Raw genomic sequence first — 26854 nt, 5'->3', positions numbered from 1 at the left:
CTGCTAGAGAAGAGGACATCTAGACATGTATAAAGACTGCCTCTGACCTTAGCCCATGGGGTGGTCAGTCCTCTGACCCTCTTATCTAAATCATATCTATCACATTGTCTGGTGTTTATTTGCTTGCCTCTCTCCTCCACTGGACAGTAAGTTTGGAAGGGGAGACATTTTTGGGTTTGTTTCTTTGTCCCGACTATTTGGCTTGAATGCTAGACACTTGGTAGGTACTCAGTAGGTGTTTGTTAGATAAAATCCAGTCACATATCACAGTGCTGGGATATCTGGTCATTGCAATAAATCTATCAAGAAAACACTGAATTGCTGGGCACAGTGGCTCACGCCTGTAATCCCAGCACTTTGGATCACTTGAGGTCAGGATTTCGAGACCAGCTTGGCCAACATGGTGAAACCCTGTCTCTACAAAAAAAAAAAATACAATTAGCCCGGCATGGTGGCGGGCACCTGTAATCCCAGCTACTCAGGAGGCTGAGGCAGGAGAATCACTGGAACCAAGGAGGCAGAGGTTGCAGTGAGCCGAGATCACGCCACTGCCTTCAGCCTAGGTGACAGAGTGAGTCTCAAATAAATAAGTAAATAAAAGCACTGAATTTAGGAATGATATGTCTCACCATCTTTTTTTTCTTTTTATTGACTTTTTTTTACATTTCCACTGGAAGTGTCCATTCACAAATGCAGACATAAGGAGTAAATTAATTTAAGTGAACCAAGACACTAACATTTGCAAAAGGCTTCCAAAAGTATCGTTTCCATTGGCAAATGCATCCTGACAGACTCTGAATGAAAAATTTGGACTGGGACATACTTAACTTCAACTGTAAAGAACATCTCCTCTTAACAATTATATGAATTTCAACTAACGTTTGTGGACTTTTTGGAAAAATTGGCACCAGGCCTTGGAGACACAACCTGTCTATAGCTTCAATCCACCATAAAGACATGAAGACATATTTTTAAATTGTTAGGGAAACATTTAAGCCCTTATGGAGATACTCATATTTCCTTCCTTCCTTCTTTCTTTCCTCCCTTCCTTCCTCTTTCTCTTTCTTTCTTTCTTTCAACATTTATGCCCTTATGGAGATACTCATATTTCCTTCCTTCCTTCCTTCTTTCTTTCCTTCCTTCCTTCCTTCCTCTCTTTCTTTCTTTCTTTCTCTTTCTTTCTTCCTCTCTTTCTTTCTTTCTTGCTTGCTTGCTTGCTTTCAGAGACGGGGCCTCGCTATGTTGCACAGTGACTATTCATAGGTACAATAACAGTGCATCGCAGCCTTGAACTCCTGGGCTTAAGTGGTCCTCTTGCCTCAGCCTCCTAAGTATCTGGGATGACAGGCAGTCATATTTTCTGAATCTCTAGCCTGAAAACACAATCTATCAGTGGACTTTTGTCTCTTTGACATAGTTTTATTATAAGGCTTTGCACTTTAATTAATTTGACTGCAATTTTTTAAAATGGGAAATTCCTAGACATTGAGACTCTTTAAGAGAGAAATGAGATTGAATATTTAAGTAAATTCTGACTTGGAAAATAATGGCTTAAATAGTCACTATGACTTTAAACCACTAAGTGAATCCCTCACGATAATTTTTTGTACCATTATAAAGTTTGCAAATACTTTTATTTTAATTTCAGGATGGCTTAGCAAATAGATCTGGAGTGGTTTTAGGGACAGGCGGTTTGCCCAACTGCCAAAACTTACCTGCCAGATCATTTGTTAATGCCTGAAATTATACCATTAAAAATTCATCCCTTTGGTCTAAGGCTCAGTTCCCTGCTAAAATGCAAATGTCCCTGGGAAAGACAACACTTAAAATAGTGAAGTTCATTTATCCCTAACTCTTGTCTCAATGTTTAAATAGAGAAAAGAAAAGATGTGCTACTCAAACTACATGAAAGAAAAGGCTCTAGTAAAATAAATAAATAAATAAATAAATAAATAAATACAAAATCTGGATGTGCTAAATTGACAGGACACTTTTTCCTAAACTTTACGCTGAAGCAGATTTGGAACATATGATTGAGCTGGGCAATGCAATCTTACTAGGCCTACATGTGGAGAATAGGAAAAAAAAAAAGACAAGAAAATCTTTCTTGAAACACTTCTTGACGTTTCTCTCATTACTGACCCAATCATAATAAACAGCTGATAATCTCAAAGTAAACTGCTTCTGATGTCTGTTGCTTAATAGTAGGCTGCTATAGTTAGCATTACTAGATAAATCAATTTGTTCCTGGCCAACACTGGAATTACAGAACCCAAAAGGGCTATAGGAAATTCTCCTAGGTAATTGATACATTTAGCTGAGTCAGTGCTGAATTAAATACTTGATGATGAGATATAAAACCTAGGAGCCAACCAACCACATATGACCAAAAGAGAATCACCTGTGATTGCCTCAGAAAATCAATGTACCGAATATCCTATTCAATTGCATCTTGAGGCTTGAAGAAGAAAGCTGAGTATAAAGTCACTAAGGGCTGGGTGCAATGGCTCATGCTTGTAATCCTAGAACTTTGGGAAGCCAAGGTGGGAGAATCACTTGAGCTTAAAAAATTAGAGTCAAGCTTGGGCAAAACAGTGAGATATCATCTCCAAAACATTAAAAATTCAAAAAATTAGCCTGGCATGGTGGCATGCACCTGTAATCCCAGCTACTCGGGAGGCCAATGCAGGAGGATTGCATGAGCCCAGGAGTTAAACACCAGCCTTGGCAACACAGTGAGACCCCATCTCTATTTATTTAAAAAAATTAATAAAGCCACTAAGATGATTACAAAGGAAGATAGCTGTAACCTCATTAGAGGACTTTCCCTCGATTCCATTCCCTCCCCTAGCTAAAAAGGGACAATGTCATATTCCTTCCTACTCTTCCTATGCGTGTGTCTTTTCCTTCCCTTGCAGATAGAGATGGCCACCATGAACGCTGGGTGCTCTGCTGAACCTGCTCCACACCCAGTCTTCTCCAACTGAGGCCAAGTCTCCAGACTAAGGCTTCCTAGGGCATGACCATATGTCTGTGCCGCAAGGTAATGGTTAAACGGAGTATAGACCACACGAGTTATCAGCAGCATGGAACACGAGCACTAGATAGCCACTCTGCACCCTCAGTCTCTGTTGAACAAGAAATGCTTACTGTGGTGATGCCTCACAGTAAGGTAATACAGTTTTAAATTTTCTGCTCTCAAGACAAATTGATTGTTGGTGTAAAAGCTCCAGACTTTGAAGAGGCCATATTCATGAAAATCTATTATTTAAGGAATAAGGCTGAGAAACTATATTTCTGTATCATAAAAGCCTTGATTAAGATAAAGCTATTACTTAAACAAATAGCTTAGGCTTGAGAATAGAAAAATTAATATACACATTAGTGTCATTAATACACAGCAACCTGAGACTAAGCCTTCACAGCGGCGAATGAATTACATCAGGTCAAAGTGATCCAATTTGCCACTTTGCTGTCATAATGCCAAGAGAATAGCAGGTCTCATGCTTCTAGGTGCCCACTAGGTATTTTGAACACTTATTTAAGCCAGTCACAAATTAGACCACTTAAGTTCTCATTCAAGTTTGATTTAACTACAGTTGAGTGGGAATGATTATAATTTCTTACTTCCCAAAACCATCAGGTCTAATAACATTCATAAATTGATTTTTTTACACTTTGTTAAGTTAATTCAGGCAACAGCCACTTAGTAATGACATCATAGCATTTCTAAGGTGGTAAAAGAAAAATAAAAGAGTAGCCCTCCTCCAGGTCCCAGGGGCCTTTCCTTCTGCCTTTTAATCCAGAGTAGTTCTACTTTCTAATGCCCAAAGCACCCACTTCTCACCTTGCTCCCATGGCCCCACCTCCCCATTGATGTTTTCATATTACCCCTGCCCTCTCCAATCAAAAGGAGAAACTTTAACAACCCAGGACTATTTTAGACCAAGACTAAGGTTTGTATGCCCTAATATGCCACTCCTTCTAGAATGTTTGGAGTTGAAAACACTCTGGACCCCACTGGCCATCTCCTGGTGGGAACTGGGGGGATCCATGGATACACAGGAATCCCATCACATGGCAGCCATTGCTAGAGGAGTGATATGGTTTTGCTGTGTCCCCACCCAAATCTCATCTGGAATTGTAGTTCCCATAATCACCACATGTCTTGGGCGGGACCAGGTGGAGATAATTGAATCATGTGGGCAGTTTCCCCCATCCTGTTCTCGTGATAGTGAGTAAGTTATCACGAGATCTGATGGTTTTATAAGGGCTTGCCTCTTTGGTGAGCTCTCATTCTTCTCCTTCCTGCCACCAAGTGAAGAAGTACATGTTTGCTTCCCCTTCTGCCATGATTGTAAGTTTCCTGAGGCCTCCCCAGCCATGCTGAACTGTGAGTCAATTAAACCTCTTTCCTTTATAAATTACCCAATCTCAGGTATGTCTTTATTAGCAGCATGAGAATGGACTAATACAAGGTGTTTTCACAGAGATCATTTCATCTAATACTCAAAATGACTCTTTTCAGTCACCCTGAACATCTCTCTTTTTGGAGGTTAAATAAATTTGCTAAAAACACATATCCAATAAATACCAGTTTCAGGACTCCAACCTGAATCTACCTGACTCTCACTCTACTGCTTACAGACTTTTTGTTATGCCAAGCTTAACTCCAGTGAATCTCTAATGGGAGAATGTTAGCCATGGTCCAAAAAAGTGAGTGATATTGTTGATAGATTGAGTCCCCTGCGTGGCACTAAGTCACCACCCCTGCATCTCTGCTTGAGGCTATCTTTCCCTGCTTGTGTGTTTTCTTTACCACTTTCGAGCTTCAATGCTTTTCCCATTCCAAGCTAGACCTGTGTTTTTTAAATCCATCATTATTCAGTCATTCTTTAGAGTGGAAATACTCTCAAGACCTCAAGGCACCGTATAGAAAAATATTGCATAATGAACAATAAACATTTTGATTACCAGGAGGGCACACGTAAGAAAGCTGCGTTCTTTCTTTCTTCTAGTCCTAGGGGAAGAAGGGGAGTTTTAAGAAGCTGAAATGGGCTCTTTTCCCATAGCTCCCACCAGTCTCCCTCTCACTCCTACTGAATATGAAGCCTCCACTGGACAGATTTTCTTACTTGGTTCCCCCCGCTGCCAACCTAGTAAAATGTAGATCTATTGCTTTACCAACATCTAGAGGATATTCCCCTGTCCCCAACCATAAGTCTTCACTGCTTCTCCAAATTAATTTAAAACATCAAGGAAACAACACATGAGGCCTCCAGAAGGCAATTAATGTGTCTCGTTAGAGCAAGCTGTCTGATGCCACCTACCTGACTGTTTGAGTTGCCTTGTTGACTGTCTCTAGCCTGATCAGAGGCAAAGAAAGAAGGGACATTAAACCCAACATGGACCACAGTGCATAGAGACATAAGCATGAAGATGAGTGGAGTGAACAGTAGAGACGGTTCCAACGTGTCTTCAGTAACCAGGCATTATGGTTCAATTTTATCTCCCTCCCCACCCCAAAAATATGGGTACACTAGAGTCCTAATCCCCAGTACCTTCATATGTGACCTTATCTAGAGATAGGGTGTCTCTACAGAAGTAATCAAGTGAAAACGTGGTCATTAAGGTGTCCACAATATGGACAATATGACCATCCGTATGATGCATGTCCTTATAGAAAGGGAAAATTTGGACACAGAGACAGACATGCATAAAGAGAAGATGATGTGAACAGTCACAGGGAGAAAGAAGATAGCCATTTACAACCCAAGGAGAGACGCCTGGAACAGACCCATCCCTCACACCCCTCAGAAGGAACCAACCCTGCCAACACCTTGATCATAGACTTCAGCCTCCAGAACCAAGAGACAATTACCTTCTGTTGCCTAAGCACCCCAAGCCTGTGGTACATTGTTACAGCAGCTCCAGCATAATGTACCGAGACACTAAGTTAACATAACTGGACAGTCGATGAGTGCTCTCAAACCCTGAAATTATATTATATTCCCAATGCAAAAAGAATAATGGAGGGTGAATCCTCCAGCCAATTAAATAGTGTTCCTATCCTAGGAGAATGGGGTAAAGAGTGTATTTATCCCAAGATCACAAGTTAGATGTTAGCTCCCCTATCAGGGGGCAGGGGTATAACTACGGAAAAGAGTTTGGAAACCAAAATCCACTTAAAATAAAAGCTTGTACATTATAAGAAGCATATATTCCTACATCGATGCTATAGTTTGATTCCATGAGAGAGTGGGTGAGGGAAAGACAGGAGGAGGGCAGGGGATGTACTCAGACTGCTCATGGGGTCAAGACTTCCTAGAGGGCCCAGAAGACAGCAGCAGGTTGGTTTATAACTGGCCTGGGAATGGGAATCCCTCCAATGGCAATTTAATGTTTTTTTCTTCCTCTAAATTGTGTGTCACTTCAGTTAGTATCTAAGGTGGGCTGGTAGGAGGTGGGGCAGATAACCCAAGTAATGAATTCAAGTACCTTGGAGAAAATCTTTTACTGTTATTTTACCAGCAAATTATTCTTCATGTGGGAATCTCCTTTGGGAGCCAGAGTCTGCGGAGGAGAGAGGTAAAAATGTAGCTCTGCTCTCTATGTGAGTCCCCAGGCCACTCTGTGGAAAGGTGCTCTGGGATTACAGTGTGGACTGAGAGTCACAATCCCCAGTGTATTTGTTGGACAGTGACCTTCATTAGTTTCAGAACCTAGTCTGGAAGTTGCTTTCTCTAACAAGGATGATATTATTGAGTTGTGTCTTAAGACCATTGGCTGCAAAGTATGTTGTATGGAAAGTAATTGCTGGCCGGACACAGTGGCTCACATCTGTAATCCCAACATTTTGGGAGGCCAAGGTGGGAGGTTCACTTGAGGCCAGGAGTTCAAGGCCAGCCTGGGCAACAAAGTAAGACCCCCTTCTCTACAAAATAAAAATAAAAAAATTAACTGGAGTGGTGGTGCACACCTGCAGTCACAGCTACATGGCTGAAATGGGAGGATCTCCTGAGTCCAGGAGGTTGAGGCTGCAGTGAACCATGATCATACCACTGCACTCCAGCCTGGGCTGCAGAGTGAGACTCTGTCTCAAAAAAAAAAAAAAAAAAAAAATCAAATCAAAAACAAAAAAAAAGTAAACAATAAACAAAAAATAAAACACAAAGTAATTGCTAAGCAAATAGCAAACAAAGAAACTCTGATGAATCCTTCCAGTTATTCCTCTTACATATTCACTTTATGTAAAGGGGTGTATTCACTTTATACAATGTGATACTTACCCCTCTCTCTGTTCTTGTCCTTTGGGCCCTGTATTTGTTTCCTGGGGCTGCTATAACAAATTAGCACAAACTTGGTGGCTTGAAGTAACAGAAACGTATTATCTCATGGCTCTGGAAAACAGAAGTACCACATCAAGCTGCTGGCAGAACCCCACTCCTTCCAGGGGCTCTAGGGGAGAATCACTTTGGGTGGCTGCAGGTGTCCTTGGCTCAAGGCCACATCACTCCAATCCCTGCCTCCATATGCACCTTGCCTTCTTCTGTGTGTGGGTCTCTATCTAATCTCCCTCCACCTGTCTCATAAGGAAACACACAAGTACATTTAGAGTCCCCCGGATAATCCAATGCAAGCTCTTCTAAAGACCCTTGTCTTCTGCTCAAGACCCACATCTTCTCAAGACCCTTATCTTCTATCTCAAGACCCTCATCTTCTGTTATATAAAGTGATATTCACTCTTTTGCCATATTCACAGGTTCTGAGAGTTAGGAATTGAATATAACCTTGAGAGACCTTTTCTTTTTTCTGCCTATTACAGGTCCAAACCACCAGTCTCTTAGGTTAACTTTTGGAAGCTTATCTTTTAAAGGTCATCAATGTAATGTTTATTTCAATGCTAGTCCCAGACCTCATGCAAAACTGCATTTAAGACTTGAAAGATTGAGACTTCACTGTTGACTTGAGTCACAGCCCTCCTTTTTTTCCTGTTTGTTTATAATATTTAGTCAGCTTTTTTTTTTTCAAAAAGTAAAAATATTGGTTCTCAACCATCTTGAGATCTGATAAGGGTAGTAAGAGAAACCAAGTCTTCAATCCTCATTTGTACTCTTTCTTTTAGATTAAGCAGGGTTCTGGTCAAGGATATAAAAGCACATTTATAAGATGGCTTAGCCTTAGAAAAATTTGTACAAAGCTGTGTATTTTTCTCCTCAGTTGCCAGGACTATAACTGAGCTCTACATGTAAGTGTGCACTTTCCATGTTTTCACATACCGAGGGGCTTTAATGTTCATATATTATTTTTCTCTGAAAACTTATTATTGTACAGATTTTTCTCTCTTTTGCTATTTTTTTGTTGGCCTCAGTCACCCCAATCCTTTTCTTTCTAAAATCACACAGCACCAGAGAACAAACTGAAGAGAAATAAGAACTTCTAAAAGTACTCCGGAAAAACAAAATCAACTCAAAATTGATCTTACAGTTTTGCAAAAGGTGATATTTGGGGGAATGCTAGTTACTTGATCTAATATTTGAATAAATACTATCTGGCATTGAGCATAATTTCAGATTTGTTACCAAGAAATGAATACATATGTATATTTTTTCTGGTAATTCAGAGAATGTTTTAAATATGATATAGACATGTAAATATATTTAGAAGTGTCGTTCAAGACCAAGAATCATTTGCTACACTTGGAGTGGCAAGGCTTTAGAAAGTCAGTGATGCTCAACCCTAACTGTATATTAAAATATTCTCAGAGATTTTTAAAAAAATACCAGTGCCTGGACTCCACCCCAAAACAATCGAATCAGAATTTCTGGGAGTAGGGGTGGTGTTGTTACTGTTGTAATTCCAAATCCCGCAGATGATTCTAATTGTGGAGCGTATGTTGGGAATACAGATTCAGTATTCCTTGTACTGATGAGGAAATCAAGACCTACGGAATGAGGCGATCTGCCTACTTTCTGCCTATGGATGTGACCAAGAATACCAAAAGAAAAGGCTGCAAATAAGCAGCAAGAAATAGTAAATAATTTAAGATAAAATTATTGTAGAGAGGAGCAAGGGAGACTGCCAGCAGCAGCAGAAATGGCTCTCTGGCTGCCAAGGGTGAGGATTGTGAAAATGTAAATCCTGCTTAAATCCTTTATCGCCCGACTGTGTGCATACCAGCAAGCTGGCTTTAGAAAAATATATCTATGAAACTGCTTCCTAAAAGTTTGAGGTTTGCGGGAAGCCCGGCAAGAGAGCAAACTCTGAAATTCCAGAACTGACTAGTTAAGGAAATAAAAGCTGAGGAATCTCCATAGAAAGTAATTTCACCGTGTTAACTATCTTTGTGCTTATTTGTATTGTTTTTAAGTATTACTGTAATTTGTATATATTCTTATGAGAGTTGGTGAGTTGAAATAGTTATTATCTGATGACAATTATTACAACTTTCCTGTCACCATTTTCCATAGTCTTATCGTTATCATTCCTGCAAACAAAAGAAAAAAACTAAAAATTATTTTAAATTGGTTAATGGCAATTTTGTTACACGAACTTTTTCCCTTGGATGGAACAAATCACTTGATTATTACTCGATTCATATCAAAATAAGCTGTAAATTCCAGTTTATTTTTCTTTTCCCAGGTTTCTCCCCTGGCCCGCTATTCTCAGGAACTTTCATCCAAGGTTTTGATGTGCTAATTTGCTCATCAGTACCCACTAGCCTTCCTTGGTTTAATTAATAAATATTTCCTGTTGACAAAGGAAGGGGAAACAGAAGTCTAATTCATGAATTTGATCATTGTGTTTCTCCCCACTGTGACCCTCACTTGAAATTGGTCTTGAGTCTTATCAGCCGCTCCATTTTAGGCCTTGTCATTTGCATATCAAATATATCATTGTAAGCAGGCTGCTCGCAGCCCTGGCCTGCAGACAGTTACAGAACCAGCTGCCCACTGGAGGGGCAGGGAAACATCTGTAAACCCACTGTGATTACAGGAGAAGAATGAGAACAGAGGATTGCCCTACTCTCCTCTTCAGAGTCTCTCCTCCAGAAATCCAGGTCTTCTGGTACCCTGTTGTCATACACTTGGCATACGTATTTATTTACTTACGGAATTTTTAATCTTCCGTATTTACTCTTCTGAAATTAGAATGATAACACAAGATGCTCTAAACCTTCAACTTGACTTTCTTGTCTTCAAAACCTCACCTAGCCACTAAGAATACTTTAGCAGATCCTAATAGGGACATAACTCAAAAGCATTATCATTACAGAGAATTAGGATACATCAGAATGATCTGACTTCACTATATTAGCTGACTTCAATATAGCTTCTCTTGAAACCATTTTGTTTTCTCTCAGTTAAGGACAGGCTGATGGTGGCTACTGACTCAAATTAAGTCCCCCCGCCTCCTTTTTTTAAGAACTTAGGAAGCTGGTTTACAAAATTACTAGCAGCACCATAATTCTATTCCCATTCTTCATGTTTGACCTGCCCACATTTTTCAATCCACCCCCTTCCTAGAATTCACCTGTTATTGTTTACATATACAGTATGTAAGATTCCTCAGATGTAATATGCAGACCTCTGGCAGGGTGAAAGATGTTTCAAAGATTTTAGAATTGTGTTCCTAAGCTGTTTTATTCGTATGACCCACATATCTGAAGAGCGCTTTAGAGATGTGATCTCAGGCACTTGAAAACACAATAACCAACCAAGAGCCAGCCCTAAGGCTGATGTCTAGCTTTTTTCTTTTTTCATTTTTCTTCCTTTTTTTTTTTTTTTTTTTTTTTGTTGTTGTTGTTGAGATGGAGTCTCACTCTGTTGCCCAGGCTGGAGTGCAGCGGCGTGATCTCGGCTCACTGCAACCTCCACCTCCCGGGTTCAAGCGATTCTCCGGACTCAGCCCCCTAAATAGCTGGGACTACAGGTACCCGCCACCACACCCGGCTAATTTTTGTATTTTTAGTAGAGACGCGGTTTCGCCATATTGGCCAGGTTGGTCTCAAACTCCTGACCTTGTGATCCACCTGCCTCGGCCTCCCAAAGTACTGGAATTACAGGCATGAGCCACCGCGGCTGGCCTGATGTCTAGCTTTTAAGAGGTCCATGCACAGCCCCAGAAGCAGGAGTAACAGGAAAATAATGCCATGGACTATATTGATTATTTGCTTAGAAGTGGCAATATTAGAGTGGAAAGATACAGGTCAGTTCTATTCACTGTGCTGAATGAATTAGGCAGGAATATTGAAAAAAAAATACTGTGGTTCTTTATCTCAGGCACTATTATCTAGTGCATTATTATGTGGCATAGTGGCAAGAGCACTCCATTTGGAGGCTGAAGATCTGAGTTTTATTTCAATTTTGCCACCAATTAAACATCTGCCATTTGAGCAAGTTCCATTCTATGTGTGGACATCCATTTCTCCATCTGCAATATGAGACACTCAGATTACATGAACATGCATTAAACTGTGAACCTCAGACATGTTACCAAGTGCTCCTCAAAAAAGATTTACGGACCAAGAAGCAGCTTCTCTGCTCCTTCTGGAATCTCAGCCTGGTTCAGCCCGCCTGCTTCCACTCCTGCCTCCACCATATCCATCAGGGTGACCCAGAAGTCAGTCCTACAACGTGTCCACCTCTGGCCCCCAGACTTTCAGCAGCCGCTCCTACACAAGTGGGCCCAGTGCCCGCATCAGCTCCTTGAGCTTCTCCCGAGTGGGCATCAGCAGTTTCCAGGGTGGCCTGGGTGGAGGCTATGGTGTGGCCAGCGGCATGGGAGGCATCACGCCATCAAAGTCAAACAGAGCCTGCTGAGCCCCCTTAATCTGGAGGTGGTCCCCAACATCCAGACAGTGCACACACACGAGAAGGAACAGATCAAGACCCTCAACAAGTTTGCCTCCTTCATCAACAAGGTACGGTTCCTGGAGCAGCAGAACAAGATGCGGGAGACCAAGTGGAGCCTCCTGCAGGAGCAGAAGATGGCTCAGAGCAACATGCACATGTTGGAGAGCTACATCAACAACCTTAGGCGGCAGCTGGAGACTCTAGGCCAGGAGAAGCTGAAGCTGGAGGCGGAGCTTGGCAACATGCAGGGGCTGGTGGAGGACTTCAAGAACAAGTATGAGGATGAGATCAATAAGGGTACAGAGCTGGAGAATGAATTTGTCCTCATCAAGAAGGATGTGGATGAAGCTTACATAAACAAGGTAGAGCTGGAGTCTCACCTGGAAGGGCTGACTGAGATCAACTTCCTCAGGCAGCTGTATGAAGAGGAGATCCGGGATCTGTAGTCCCAGATTTCGGACACGTCTGTAGCTCTGTCCATGGACAAAAGCCACTCCCTAGACATGGAAAGCATCATCGCCGAGGTCAAGATGCAGTACGAGGAGATCGCCAACCACAGCCGGGCTGAGGCTGAGAGCATGGACCAAATCAAGTATGAGGAGCTGCAGACCCTGCCTGGGAAGCACGAGGATCACCTGCGGAGTACAAAGACTGAGATCTCCGAGATGAACCGGAACCGGAACATCAGCCGGCCCCAGGCGGAGATTGAGGGCCTCAAAGGCCAGAAGGCTTCCCTGGAGGCCGCCATCGCAAATGCGGAGCAGCGTGGGGAGCTGGCCGTTAAGGAGGCCAACACCAAGGTAGACACCTTGGTGAGCTGGAGGCCGCCCTGCAGCGGGTCAAGCAGGACATGGCGCGGCAGCAGCGTGAGTACCAGGAGCTGATGAACGAACGTCAAGCTGGCCCTGGACATCGAGATCGCCACCTACAGGAAGCTGCTGGAGGGCGAGGAGAGCCGGTTGGAGTCTGGGATGCAGAAGGTGAGTATCCATAGGAAGACCACTAGCGGCTATGCAGGTGATCTGAGCTCAGCCTGCGGGTGCCTCACAAGCCCCGGCCTCAGCTACGCCATGGGCTGCAGCTTTGGCTGTGGCGCGGGCTCCAACTCCTTCAGCCGCACCAGCTCCCCGAGGGCCGTGGTTGTGAGGAAGATCGAGACCCGCGATGGGAAGCTGGTGTCCGAGTCCTCTGACGTCCTGCCCAAGTGAAAGGCTGTGGCAGCACCTCCCAGCCTGCCCCTCCTGCGGCTGCCCTAAAGCCCGGGAGGAAGGCCGCAGGGGAGCACAGGGAACGGGAGACCCACCTGAGGCTCAGCCCACCTGCGGGCGAGTTTACTGCCTGGTGACCCCCCTTGCCCGTGCCTCCAGCTACAAAACAATTCAATTGCTTTTCCACCCACCGCCCCGCCCCAAAATAAAACCTCAGCTAGCTCTGGGAGAAAGAAGAAAGAGAGAGAGAGGAAGGGAGGGAGGGAGGGAGGAAGGAAGGAAGGAAGGAAGGAAGGAAGGAAGGAAGGAAAAAAAAAAAATTGTGTGGCCAGAGAGTTTTTGAGGATCACAGTGTTACACACATATGTACGCTTTCTCAGAGATTCACAATAAACTTTAGCATACCAAATGCCTCCATGAGACATTCTAATAAAGCTTTACAACAAACACCAATTTAACTGTTTAGTGTTTCCCAAATATATTTTACCAAGAATCCTATGTGTGTTCTAAACAGCTTGGGCAGCACTGGACAAGATTTCCTAAGGGCCTTCCAGCTCTAATTGGTCCCACCCCTGGTCAGGTTTGTCAGGGTTGTTTATCAGGGACCTAGAAGTTAGTAGTTCAAAGGGGACCTCAGGTGGGGTGCCATGGCTCATGCCTATAATCCCAGTGCTTTGGGAGGCCAAGGCAGAAGGATTGCTTGAGGCCAGGGGTTCAAGACCAACCTGGGCAACACAGCAAGACCCCATCTGTACAAAGAACTTAAAAAATTAGCTAAGCATGGTGGTGCACCCTTGTAGTCCCAGCTACTTAGGAGGCTGAGGCAAGGGGATCACTGGAGCCCAGGAGTTCTAGGCTAGGCTACAGTAGCTAGGGTCCCATCAATGCACTCCAGCCTGGGCAATAAAGCAAGACTCTGTCTCCAAAAAAAAAAAAGCAAAGGGGAACTCAGAAACCAGACAGCCTGGGTTCATATCCATGGTTTTCTACTATCTAGCTTTGCAAACTTAATCATGCAAAATTAATTTATCTGTACTTTAGTTCCTTCATCTATGAAATGGAGACAATAATATCATCTGTTTCATAGAGTCATTGTAAGAATTGAATGTGTTAACGCAACATATAAAATGCTTAGCGGATTACGTAGCAGCTTGTAAGTGCTGTGTATGTTAACATTTGCAACATCCAAAACGCTTATCTGATGCAACAGCCTAAGAGAAGAAAGAGCAAATGAAAAAAACTGACGTTTGCTGGGGATCTACTAGTTTTCATGCCAGATGCTTTACATACATAATCTCATTAAATCTCCACCATAAAACTAAGATCGAAATACAGTCTTTCATTTTACAGGTGAGTAAAACAAAGCTCTGAGGTATTCAAGAATCTGCCTGATATCACATGAAAAAATACTAAGACAAAAAATTGAGTCTCAAATTCAAGCATCCCTGACTTCAAAACTTAAGTTCGTTCTAACACATCACACTGCCTTCAAGAGTGAAAAGTAATAAACTTTCTACCATTTTATAGATGAAGAATGAGGCATATAAACTAAAATATTTTTCAGGATCACACAGTAAGGTTTGAATTAGAAAATAATCTACATCATGTCATTCACCTCTATAATGTATTTATTACTGGACCCTAAAAGCAAAAGGACGTGTGAAAAGGGAAAAAGAATGTATCTCTTAATTTTGATCAGGGTACAACTTTAAAAATTTAGATTATTTTATCTTTCAATTAAGCATCTCCTGCACGTATTATGTCACATTTTGCAGAGATTTCGGCCTTCCCTACCTGACTCAGATTATGTTTTTAGAGAAGCATAGGTCTGAGGTAGACATTTAAAGGTCAAATTAATTCTACTGCCTCCAGAAAGAATGGGATCAAAATAATTCTCAAATGATAATCCCTTAACCTATTCTACTTTTAAATATTCAAAGATGAAAATTCTGTGACTTTGGTTTTTAAAAATTCAAATATTAACAATATATTTAAAATGTTACAGTATGCAAGGAACTTTGAGACATTTGTGAAAATAAAAACACATTAATCAAAAAAAATGAGAAAAAAATAGAATAAGAATAATTGATTTACCATGATGGACTATAGTTTGTGCATTAAGAACTGAAATTCAGGACTAAGGACTTGGGGGAGTAATTTATTGGATATTAATCTTCTGTCTTAGCAGGCAAAGCACAGCTTTACTTAGATATGTCTGCTGCATCTAAAGTTTTAAAATATGGAGTCAAAAATATATCTCTGCCACATATCCCATCCTGCCATTCTACCTGGTTCACCTTATCACTAAAACTTGTTTTTTACAGCAATATCAAAGATGATAGAGCTTAGAGAGATTTCCATTTCGCAAGTAAAAAAGGGCAGACAGGTGGTGCAACAGCCTGCAGTGTGCTCAGAGGATGCAGCTAGCTGCCTAAATCCCAGCATCAGAGCCTGTCCGGGGATCACAGGGCATCTCATTGATCAGGCAACTTGCAAAGAACCATAGTGATGCATGGGCGATGTGTCAGCACCTGAATTTTCCGTTTGGGATCAGTGAGTGAGAGAAGGGATGGGGACAGGCACTCTTGATTCAGCTGAAAGAAAGCAATCTCTTTCTTTGGGAGTTTATAATAATGTGAAATTTATACAGTGGGTAACAGAGAACGTATTTTAACCTACAGAGTAGATAAAGGAGGTGTATCTGCATAACCTAAGTAGAACCTCCAACAGTTTAGATTTAGAAGAGGGGTGCAGAACTACAGGGTGTTCTTTGGAAGGCCTGTTCCACCCTTTTTTTTGGTTTGCAGATATGCATTCATTAGGATGTGTGGGCTGTCCCCATACGATTGCAGAACAGTGCCTACCTGGAAAAGGAACATATTTTAGCCAAGTTTGTTCTTTGGAAGCTAGGTCTCCATTCTCAGAGAACCACTATTTTTTGGAGTGTCATAGAAACTAACTCACCAAAATGCAAAAACAAAAAAGGAAAATTCCTAAGATACTGAGATGTCTGTGATGCAAATTCAAAAAGAATTCTTGGCTCTGGCAATTCCTGCCCTTCTACTTAAGGTTATAATTAAAGGCAAATGTAAAGCAAGTTGGTGGTTGCTGGGAGAACAATGTGCTAGAAGGACATTCTGCAATCTTGTTTACTGCATTTAATGTTCAGGGTCTTTCCAGAAGCTCAACCTCAAAGGTCCAATTGAATGAGAGTAAAGAGGATGGGAGTTCTGCTTGCAATTTTCCTAGTGCTTGTTTCTTACCAGTCTTATCTCTGGTGTAAAAATGGCCACATCCATCATTGAAGAGAAATATTTCCTATTTGTCTGAGCAAAGAGTAGCTCATATTTATAAATTGCCAAACAGAAATAACCATTCTGAATCTTACCCAGGCATTGAAGAGTAAGAGGAGCTAGGAGTACTGATTTCCTAGGCTCTGTTCTTTAAGAAAATCTAGTGTGTGTCATCGTGTTTGTTTTCATTATCTTAAGTTCTAAAATATCCTGTACACCCCTCAGATCATCCACTTCATTTTTTTCAACTTTGAACTCATTGTTAAGATTCCTAAGCATAAGGCCAGGCGTGGTGGCTTATGCCTGTAATCCTAGCACTTTTGGAGCTCGAGGTGGGTGGATTACCTGAGGTCAGGAGTTTGAGACCAGCCTGGCCAACATGGTGAAACCCCGTCTCTACTAAAAATACTAAAATTAGCCAGGCATGGTGGGAGGAACCTATAATCCCAGCTACTCGGGAGGCTGAGGCAGGACAATCGCTTGAACCCAGGAGGCGGAGGTTGCAGTGAGCCGAGAAGCCTGCAAAATAGCAAAACTCCGCCTAAAAAAAAAGAAAAAAAATTCCTAAGCATAAACCCTGTTACTGTTAAAATACCACTTCCAATCATTGCAACACTTTGTGACTCCTTTTAACAACAACAATAAAACTTACCAGCGCAGTAGCCAATCAAAGAATACGTATATTAAAGGATGATCTGGGTGTTAATAAAAATCTCTAATTTCCCCTATCTGTGTATATAAGGGCCAGGCTTTTGAGTCATTTGTCAGTTTTTTTGTTTGGGTTTTGTGGTTTTGAAACAGGGTCTCACTCTTTCTTTCACACAGACAGGAGGGCAGTGGCACAATCGCAGCTTACTGAAGCCTCAACCTCCTGGACGCAAGCAATCCTCTGACTTCAGCCTCCCCAGGAGCTAGGACTACAGGTGAATGCCACCGCGCCCGGCTCATTTTTGTATTTTTTGTAGACATAGGATTCTGCCATGTTGTCCAGGCTGGTCTTAAACTCCTGGGCTCAAGCGATCCACCTACCTTGGCCTTCCAAAGTGCAGGGATTACAGGCATGAGCCACGGAGCCTGGTCTTTATCAGTTAAATAGTGCTATTTCAGGGTTACGCGCACACACACACACACACACACACACACAACCCTGCCCCAAATCTCTCTCTCTCTCTTTCTCCAGCTTTCTAAATAGGTATGCAATAAAGAACTCTCCAAAAAGCCCCTTTTAGCATGCAGATATGTTTTTCCCCTAGAGGGGCTGCATTTAGCCCATTACTGAGCATTAATTCAGATTAGCTTCTCAGATTAGCAGAACATCACCCTGAGGAAAAGGCACATCGGACAGGTGAATTTCACAGGGCAGGGACTAAACACTCTATTCTCAGGGAGTATGAGGGAGAGCAAAGGAGTTTTTCTAGGCAGGCAACTCTCAGCCCAGAAATCCCAGTCAAGGAGAGAATCCTCTGGCTGTCAAGCTCCCCACCCCAGAGTCCAGCCCTGGGCATGGTATGAAATCTCTGAGCCTGAATCCGCTGTCCAGAGAGAGCTCTGCATCTGGGGGATGAGAGTGGGGACTCTGTGGCTGAATCCTGACTCTGCCACTTCTGAAATTAAACTTCCTGTGCTTCAGTGTCTTCCCATTCTCACCTATAAAATGGGAATTATAAAAGGATTCTTTCATTGGACTATTCAGAGAATAAATGAAACCCATGTGAAGTACTTGCAAGAGAGCATGGCACGTACAGACTAAGTGTTAGCTGTGGTCAGCATCAAGAAGCAATAACTAACCACATGTTCCCAATTGTTAAACCACACACCCCTTTGGAAAAAGGTTGAAAGAATATACAGTGAAAGTTAATGAACGTCTCTTAATAGTAGAAATTATGGTTGCTTCTTTTAAGTGTTTTTTCCTTATGCATTTTCCTAAGTTTCTTACAATGAATAAGATTAGTTTGACCAAAACAATTTATAAAAGCCTAATTAATATTTTATGTAAAAGGATGATGATTTGTATCTTATTTATAATAACAAAAATAAATTGGAAACAAAAAAGTGTCTATTAATAGAGATTTGTTTAATAAAGTATGATTCACTCATGTAATAGAATTATGCACCTACAGTTTTAAAACATGTCATTGAAAAGTGTTTATTGGCATAAGAAAACACTCATAATAGGGTATATAAAAATTTTTTAATGCTAAATAAAATGCAATGTCTAGTTTACCATAATATATTTTTGTACAACTATAAAAGCTATATAAAATATCAAAATGTATATATTCCAAAATTGTTAACCACGATGATGTTGACATCACAGGATTGCAGGTATTCTTAATTTCTTTTGTATATTTTTTATAAATTTTCAAAATCTTCAATAAAAAATGTCTATAGCTTATAAAATGGAAGCCAATACCTAATATTATAGAAATAAATACTCGCACCTGTAATCCCAGTACTTTGGGAGGCCAAGGCGGGTGGATCACTTGAGGCCAGGAATTCAAGACCAGCCTGGCCAACACGGCAAAAACCCATCTGTACTAAAAATACAAAACAATTAGTCAGGCTTGGTGGTATGTGCCTGTAATCCCAGCGACTCAGGAGGCTGAGGGACAAGAATCGCTTGAACCCAGGAAGCAGAGGTTGCAGTGAGTTGAGATTATGCCACTGCACTCCAGCCTGGGCGACAGAGGGAGACTCTGTCTCAAATAAATAAACAGATTAATCTTCAGCGCTTTGGTCAGTAGGCTACAGTGGAGAAGCTGAGATTCTAGCAAATAATTAATAAATAGAAAACAGCTTATTGCTTTCAACACTGTTCCTCTGCCCATAGTTGGCAGCAACCAACTCCCACACTGGATATATAGGGACGAAGGAAGTATAGAAAGTAAGAAAGGAAACTTTTGGAAGAAACTGCAAGATGCTGGGCAAGAGACTAGAGCTGAGCCATAAGTTCCAGAGGAGAATTTTCCTACATCCATCCAGGACAAACATAGAAGAGCAAACACAACACAGTCTACTACTCAGTTTATGACATACGGCCAATCAAATACATGCATCCAAATCAAAAGTGCCAAATGGATTCTTCTGCCAATTCTTACGATTTCTGTGGAATTTAAAGAGTGAAATCAGAGAAAAATAAAGACAAAATAACCATATTGAATAGTAAGACAGCAAGTGACTCCAGGGTTATGAATAAACCCAGAACAGCCAGTCCCTGGTGGCCACTTTAGTGACAGAGGGCAAGGGGGTGAGATCATCCCCAAAGATCTGCCCTTTGGTGCTCCTTGCAGCCTCTGCCCCTCATCTAATAAATGTGAACATGTTAAAGTATTAGGAATAGATTGTGTTGACTTTCCAAGAGACAGTGTCATTTTTTTAAGTAGTGCTCAGTTTACAAGCAAATCTTAACACCATGCAACAAATTGCTAATAATGGCATTCAAAAGTCAAAAATGACCACAACGATCTAAGTCATGGACATGGAGAGTAGAAGGATGGTTACCAGAAGCTGGGAAGGGTAGTGGGGTGGTGAAGAAGGTGGGGATAGTTAATGGGTACAAAAAAAAATAGAATGAATGCAACTTACTATTTGATAGCACAACAGGATGACTATAGTCAATAATAACCTTATGGTGCATTTTTAAATAGCTAAAAGAGTATAATTAGATTATTTATAACACAAAGAATAAACGCTTGAGGGGATGGGTTCACCACTCTCCATGATGTGATTGTTACACACTGCATGCCCGTATCAAAAAGTCTCATGTACCCCGTAAATATATACACCTACTAGGGACCCACAAAAATTTAAAAATTAAATAAAAATTTTGACCTGGAGCCATGGCTCATGCCTGTAATCCCAAAACTTTGGGAAGCTAAGGCAGGTGGATCACTTGAGGCCAGGAGTTCAAGACCGGCCTGGCCAAAATGGCAAAACCCTGTCTCCACTAAAAATATAAACATTAGCCAGATTTTGTGGTGCACACCTGTAGTCCCAGCTACTGGGGAGGCTGAGGCACAAGAATTGCTTAAATCCAGGAGGTTGGGGTTGCAGTGAGCTGAGATCATGCTACTGCACTCTAGCCTGGGCGACAGAGTGAGACTCTGCCTCAAAAAAATAAATAAAATAAAATAAAATAAAATAAAATAAAATAAAAATGTTGAAAGTCAAAGATGGAAAGGGCAAAATTAACTTTCCCAGGACTCTTTGAATCAAGCGACAGGTTTGAGTCCCAATTATCAGTGAACCTGTGTCTTACAGCCACCTCTCCATGTTAGTCTGCCTGTGTGCGCCTGTGTGTTGCCTATTCTTCAAAATGCAAACGGCAGGGAAGACTGTGGGTTTGTGAGAGGAAAGATTATAGGTTCCGGTCAACACTGAGTTGGAATCTAGACCCCTCCTTTTCTTCCTGGGTCACTTTTAGCAAGTTCCTGAACATCCCTGCCTCTCAGTTACCTCCTCTATAATACAAGGGCTATCAAGCCCAATGCTGATGCTAGACATGGAATGTCAAGCACCTGAAATTCTTGGTGCAGTCAGGAATAAAACTACAGAAAAGTAAAAACATCTTTCTCAGAGTCCTACAACATGTCTCGGTTTAGTGCTTTTGTGCTGGGAATTTTCTTGTTCAACTGGACCTTTGGAATGAAAAGGATACAATCTGCATTTAGGGTGCCTTCCAGTCCCCCGAACAGTCCCCTCTGCTGAAATTGTGCTGAAGCCCAGGACCAGCCGGGAGTCCCCTTACCAAGACCACCTCTTAGAAATTGAGTCAAATTGCATATGACCCCATATTTAAAAATGACAGTTGCCTTAGAAACAAAACTCACTGATACAGGGAACGCTTATTCCATCTCCAGTATTTCAACTGCTTTGAGAAACAAGGTACTAAAAGTATGTTTTGCTAACATTTTAAAGCCTAATACATTTAATCCAGGAGCCCAAATGAACATCAATTGTCCAATTAAACGAATGTTCTCAAAATCTAAAATACTCCTAGTCACAGTGTTACAACTTAAAATAGACACTCAGGCTAATCTTACAGGCCCCCAGGTTTCTAGTGGCTTCCCTTTGCAGGCTGATTTCTACAAGTAGCAATTGCTTTCATCAATGTTTCCTCACTGTGTGTCTTCACGGTAAAGGTTCCTGTGCACCTTGCAAATTCAAACACTCCATCTGGATGCATTTGTCACCTACAGAAAACACAAAAGCATTTCTCAAAGTAACAGAACTCCACTGCTTTGCAAACTTCCTATTTCACAGCACTGAGTGGGAGAGGCAGAGAGAGGAGAGGAAAAAAAAAAAAAAGTACACCGAGTTCCTCTGAAGCCCCCTCCTGACATTTCCAGACTTATTAGCCAGTTTTCACACTGACTTCAATCAACCTCTTTAATCCTCTAAGGAAAGAGCATTTTTAATTCACCGATTGGCTGATAAGCTTGAAGCCAAAAAATGATTTACACGTAGATGAATTGTGCTTACAAGATGGAACTTCGAGCATTAGAAGCGGATCTGAATTTCCTATCTGTCATTTTATTTGCCACATTCATTTTTTCTCTGCCATTACCCTTGCTGATTGTGATCTTTCAGCGCTATTGGGCCCCTGCTTCCACAGTTTTTAATCTGCCTTTAATCCCATAGATTTTAAATATTCCCAGCACCGAGAGACTGGAGGCAATTAACTGCCCTTCTGATGCGCTTCTTATCAGTTGCCTCCTTGTATCTCTCAGAAGCAGCCTCAAGACACTTCCAGGCTGACAAATACTACCAGCATTTCAGATGAAGCATCCACTGCAAATGGGAACGTGAAGTCCAGCTGTGCACGCTGATGCTGAGCGATCGCAGCCGTTTTTGGAGGAAGAAATTGGGAAGGGAAGGCTGGGGAGACAGGCACTGGGTGCCAGAGCCCCCGGTGCGCAGGCTCAAAAGCAATGCCCTCGTAATGGCTTTTTGGACTTGGGAGAAAAAATAATAATAAAGGTGCATTGTCTAATCTGCTTAATCTGACTGCTGTTTTTAACTAGGAAATCATTTTCAGCTCTCTGGCTTTAATGAGGGATTCAGAGGGGCTGTCAAAGGAGACATCAGGTAGCATAAGCTCTTTGAATCCGGCTCATGCCTCCTCTCTGGGCCTTGTTTCCTTTTGTGCCCGTTTTAAATGGGTTACAATGCAAATCTGCCCACTGGGTTTCCCCACCACTAGTCGAGAAATTTCTAACACCTTTAAACAGATGTTCATTCGAATTTGAGCAAATTTAGATTTTCAAACAGAACTTTACACCTCAATTTCTGCATTATAGGCTAATGTGCTCTGAGGATCACTATGGACCCTAACCAAGGTGACACAACCCGGTCACCACGAAAGAAAACAGTAATTGTCATTAAAATGCGCGTGTTCATTTACTACACTTACATACGCTCTAAAAAAAGGCCAGCTTCCCACTTCAGAGCCTACCCAGGGCCCTGAGGGGAACAGTCCTAGATACAGAAGGAGCTTCCTTTGGTCTCTCATTGAGGATAAGTCAGCTTGACTCTATCACCTATTCCTGGTTAAAAGTTTGAGCCTAGTGCTATTTTGAAAGTTAGTGTTAAAATGAAAAAAAAAAAAAAAAAAGAAGAAGTTTAAAGCTATAATCCAAAAGATGGAGAGAAAGGCCCTCCTTCGCCCACTGGACATCTCCACATCTCAGAAAACCGAGTGACTAGTTCTCTTCCTTAGACAACCAATCTCCTAAGCAGACATATCTGCTTATAACAGTTTGACATATAACAATTTGACTTCCAAGTGATCAAGCTATTTGGGCTTTTCACAAGAAAACTGTGTGTACTGTTTTGTATTGTCTTGCTGTGTGTGTGAACGCATACATTTCTTGTAAATTCTTCTTACCATCAGGTGAGATTGCCATTAGTTCACCCAATGTTGAGTGCCTTTGTCGGTAATTCCTTCTACCACAAATTCAGCCACACTCATTTTGGTTTATGCTGACATCTCTCCTCATAGCTGTGCCATGAGTTTTCTTGTGCAGAAGTAAATGTAACCCTCCCTCTGTGGGGAAAAAATGATATATGTCTCTGACTTTACTCAGTTTAAGGGTTGGTCCCCAAATCTAACCATATTTTCTTTGGGTGAAAAATAGGCATTAAATAAGCAGGCAATCATGTATCCAAGAAGAGTTCTCTATCTTTTGGAGGCTGCTCTATATCTTTTGGGAACAAAAATTATAGAGGATGATGTCAAACAGGGAGAGAGGAGATGGCAGGGGAGACAAACAATGCATTAAGTGCATGTGGTTAATTGATTGGCTGCACTTTCTGTACTAAAAGAAAAATGCAAGCTTTTTCATTCAACCTCTGCCGTGAACCAAGCACATTGTAAATGGACGGATGTTACCGTGTGGCAATGCTATGTTGAGAGGTTGTTTATAAACAACACCCAGCAACATAAACAAGGGAGCATCAAGAAAAGCAAATGATGAGGGAGAGGCCACAACTTCGTTATATAACAAGACGAACACCGGGTAGCAGCTCTCGCTGTGTTGTTTTGCTGTGACTTGCAGCTTTGCTTAAGCATTTTAAAGATTCTTGCAGGTCTTTTTCAAGCTGCCAGCTCTAGCCTACGAATTATGGTAATGTGCCACTTCTGAGCCCTCGGCAGGATTTGCAACAGAGAAATCACATCAGCCTATGCTGATTAGCAATTCCATTCCATCCAGAGATTTATATAAAAAAACTATCTTACATTTTGCTTTTTAATAAGAATGATCGCTATCTCAAATTGAGTCCCAGCAAATTTTAATAAAGGCCCAAGGTTGAGTGGCATTTTGCATGCTGATTTAGCTGTGATTGCTAGCTTTTGATGAGCTCTACCCTGGCATGTATAGCTCTCCTCAGAGCAGGTTTAAAGACCAGGAGTAAGGAAAAGGATAAAAATAAAACTTCCAACTAAAATTCGAGGTCTTTTCTTTCTGTGATTGATTACAGAATAAATACCAACATGCATCTTTGGATTCAACCTAAGAGTGAAATTCCCTACTGTTAAACAGCTGTTTTTTTTTTAAATGACTTTTCATATACCAACCTGTCAAAATATGTTAACTTTGATGACTGCAATTATTATTTTCAAAAGATGTTATCCATCTATTTATCTATCTTCCACCCTGATATTTCTTCTTAAGTCATATGCAGAGCCACAAACAAGTAACATTTTGGTTTCCTGATAAGTAAAATGTCAATAAATAAATATCTCTTGAGAGGTAAAGTTCTCCTTTGTTGAAATAGAGGCACATTAACTAGGCTGAACAGGAAAGCTGGAGGTTAACTGAGATTTTCAGCCTATGTCCACGGTTGGAAAAGACTTCTCCAAGAAGGCAAAGAATATTTGGGCACAGTCCCTATGGTTGTTTCAATGTTTTATGTAACTTAAAAAACTAACATGTCAACGATTATAGTTTTGTGAGATGGTGTTAATACCTGTTGTTAGACACCATTTATCTCTGTTGTCCCTGATTTCATTGTTATGTAGATCTGTCTACTATAATTCCACACTACCATGAAGGTCCCCTCAAGCAGTTAAGGGAACATCCTGTTCAAGCTTGCCTGCCTACCGGAGAAAGATGTGATTGGCCAATACAAAGCAGAATTCAAATTAAGCCGAAGAATACAAATGTGATTTGGTTCATTGGCTAAAGTTCACCAAATTCCACCCAACAGATAGGCCAAGAGTTTCCAAAGCAGAGATTCTAAGAAAAAATAAATAAAAAGACTGCAGCTAAATCACAGAAATAACTAAATCTCAAAATGCATACAACCATTTTTAATAGAATTTTAGCAGTAAGAAAGTATTGTTCTAATAGCCAAGCACTTCTTGGTTATAGCATTTTTCCCACAGAAATCCTTGTTTGGTTTTCCTGTTTTTTAGGGGAAAATAGAAAAATGAGGTAACATAATAATGTTCATCACAAAAGACAGTAATCACACGAAAACTTAGCTAGTCAGTATTGTCAAGAAATTTTCCAGATAATTAAAGCCTACCCATTTACACGTCTTTGTTGTTTTGCATTAGAAATATTCCTTATAAGTATTTTACATTTGTATACTTTCTTAAACAAAACAAAATCTACACTATTTAATCATTTTTGTTTCAGTTGCTCTAATGGACATTTTTGTGATACACTAAGTATTCTAAATACATTTATAAATAGTAAATAATGGTAACATTAATATTAATAGTAAATAATGGTAACATAAATATTAGATATTATCATTTACCTTTTCAATAAATAATGTATTGAACATCGATGATAAGCCAAAACCACTGCTTAGTCCTGGAAAATACAATGATAAACAAGACATAAATCTGTCTTGTAGACAGTAAGATTGATTACTGAATTAGCTTACCAGCTACCTGAGGTAGACATTAATAACATAAGGTGGTCAGTGCTACGACAAGGGAATATGCTGGGTACAATGGAGAAACACTGTCCGATGAGAAGGTGCTTAGGACAGGATTCCTAGTGATATAACCTCAAAGCTGAGTCCTAAAGGATAAAAAATAGGCCAGTGCAGTGGCTCATGCCTATAATCCCAACATTTTGGAACCTCAAGGTGGGAGAATGGCTTGAGGCCAGGAGTTCAAGACCAGCCTGGGAAACAGAGTGAGATCCCATCTCTACAAAAAATAAATAATTACCCAGGCATGGTGGTGTGCTACTGGGAAGGCTGAGGTGGGAGGATCACTTGAGCCCAGGAGGTCGAGGCTGTGGTGAGCAATGAACACACCACTGCACTTCAGCCTCAGTGAAAAAACAAGACCTAGCCAAAAAAAAAAAAAAAAAAAAAAAAAAAATCAATAGGGATCAATGCTAGTTAGCTAAGTTAAAAAATAGTTGAGATCCTGGGGTTAGAGAAAGCAGGAACACAAATAAATCCTGATAACTGTTAAGTAGCAGTCTAGTGGGAACTGTTCACAGTTTTCAAAGCATTCAACAAATATTTATGAGCATCTACCATGCGCCAGCTACCTTTCCACATTCTGGGGTTTAGTTATGAACAATAAATCTAACTCTAGCCTCATGACCTCATGAACTCTACATTTTAGTATAGGCAGCACAAAATTGAAGAAAGAAAGAAAAGGAAAGAAAGAAAGAGAAAGAGAGGGAGGGAGGGAGAGAGAGAAAGAGAAAGAGAGAGGAAGAGAGGAAGAGAGAAAGAGAGAGGGAGGGAGGAAGGAAGGAAGGAAGGAAACAGAAGAAAGAAAGTAAAAGAAAGAAAGAAAAAGAAAGAAAGAAAGAAAGAAGGGAGGGAGGGAAGGAAGGAAGGAAGGAGAGAGAGAAAGAAAGAAGGAAATAAAGAAAGAGAAAGGAGGGAAGGAGGGAGGGAGGGAAAGAAGGAAGGAAGGAAGGAAAGAAGGAAGGAAGGAGAGAGAAAGAAAGAGAGAAAGAAAGAGAAGGAGAGGGAGAAAGAGAGAAAGAGAAAGAAAGAAGCAGGAGAAGAAAAATAA

The 26854-nt window shown here is 41.1% G+C and overlaps 1 pseudogene; it reads left to right on the top strand.

Annotated features, from left to right (window-relative positions):
* Window positions 1-5643: 5643 nt before the first annotated feature.
* On the top strand, window positions 5644-13063 carry LOC100611400 (keratin, type II cytoskeletal 8-like; annotated as a pseudogene).
* The last annotated feature ends 13791 nt before the right edge of the window (window positions 13064-26854 follow it).

Source organism: Pan troglodytes, chromosome 8 (genome assembly GCF_028858775.2).
Source record: "Pan troglodytes isolate AG18354 chromosome 8, NHGRI_mPanTro3-v2.0_pri, whole genome shotgun sequence".
NCBI lineage: Eukaryota > Metazoa > Chordata > Mammalia > Primates > Hominidae > Pan > Pan troglodytes.
This window is presented reverse-complemented; position numbering and strand designations above follow the sequence as displayed.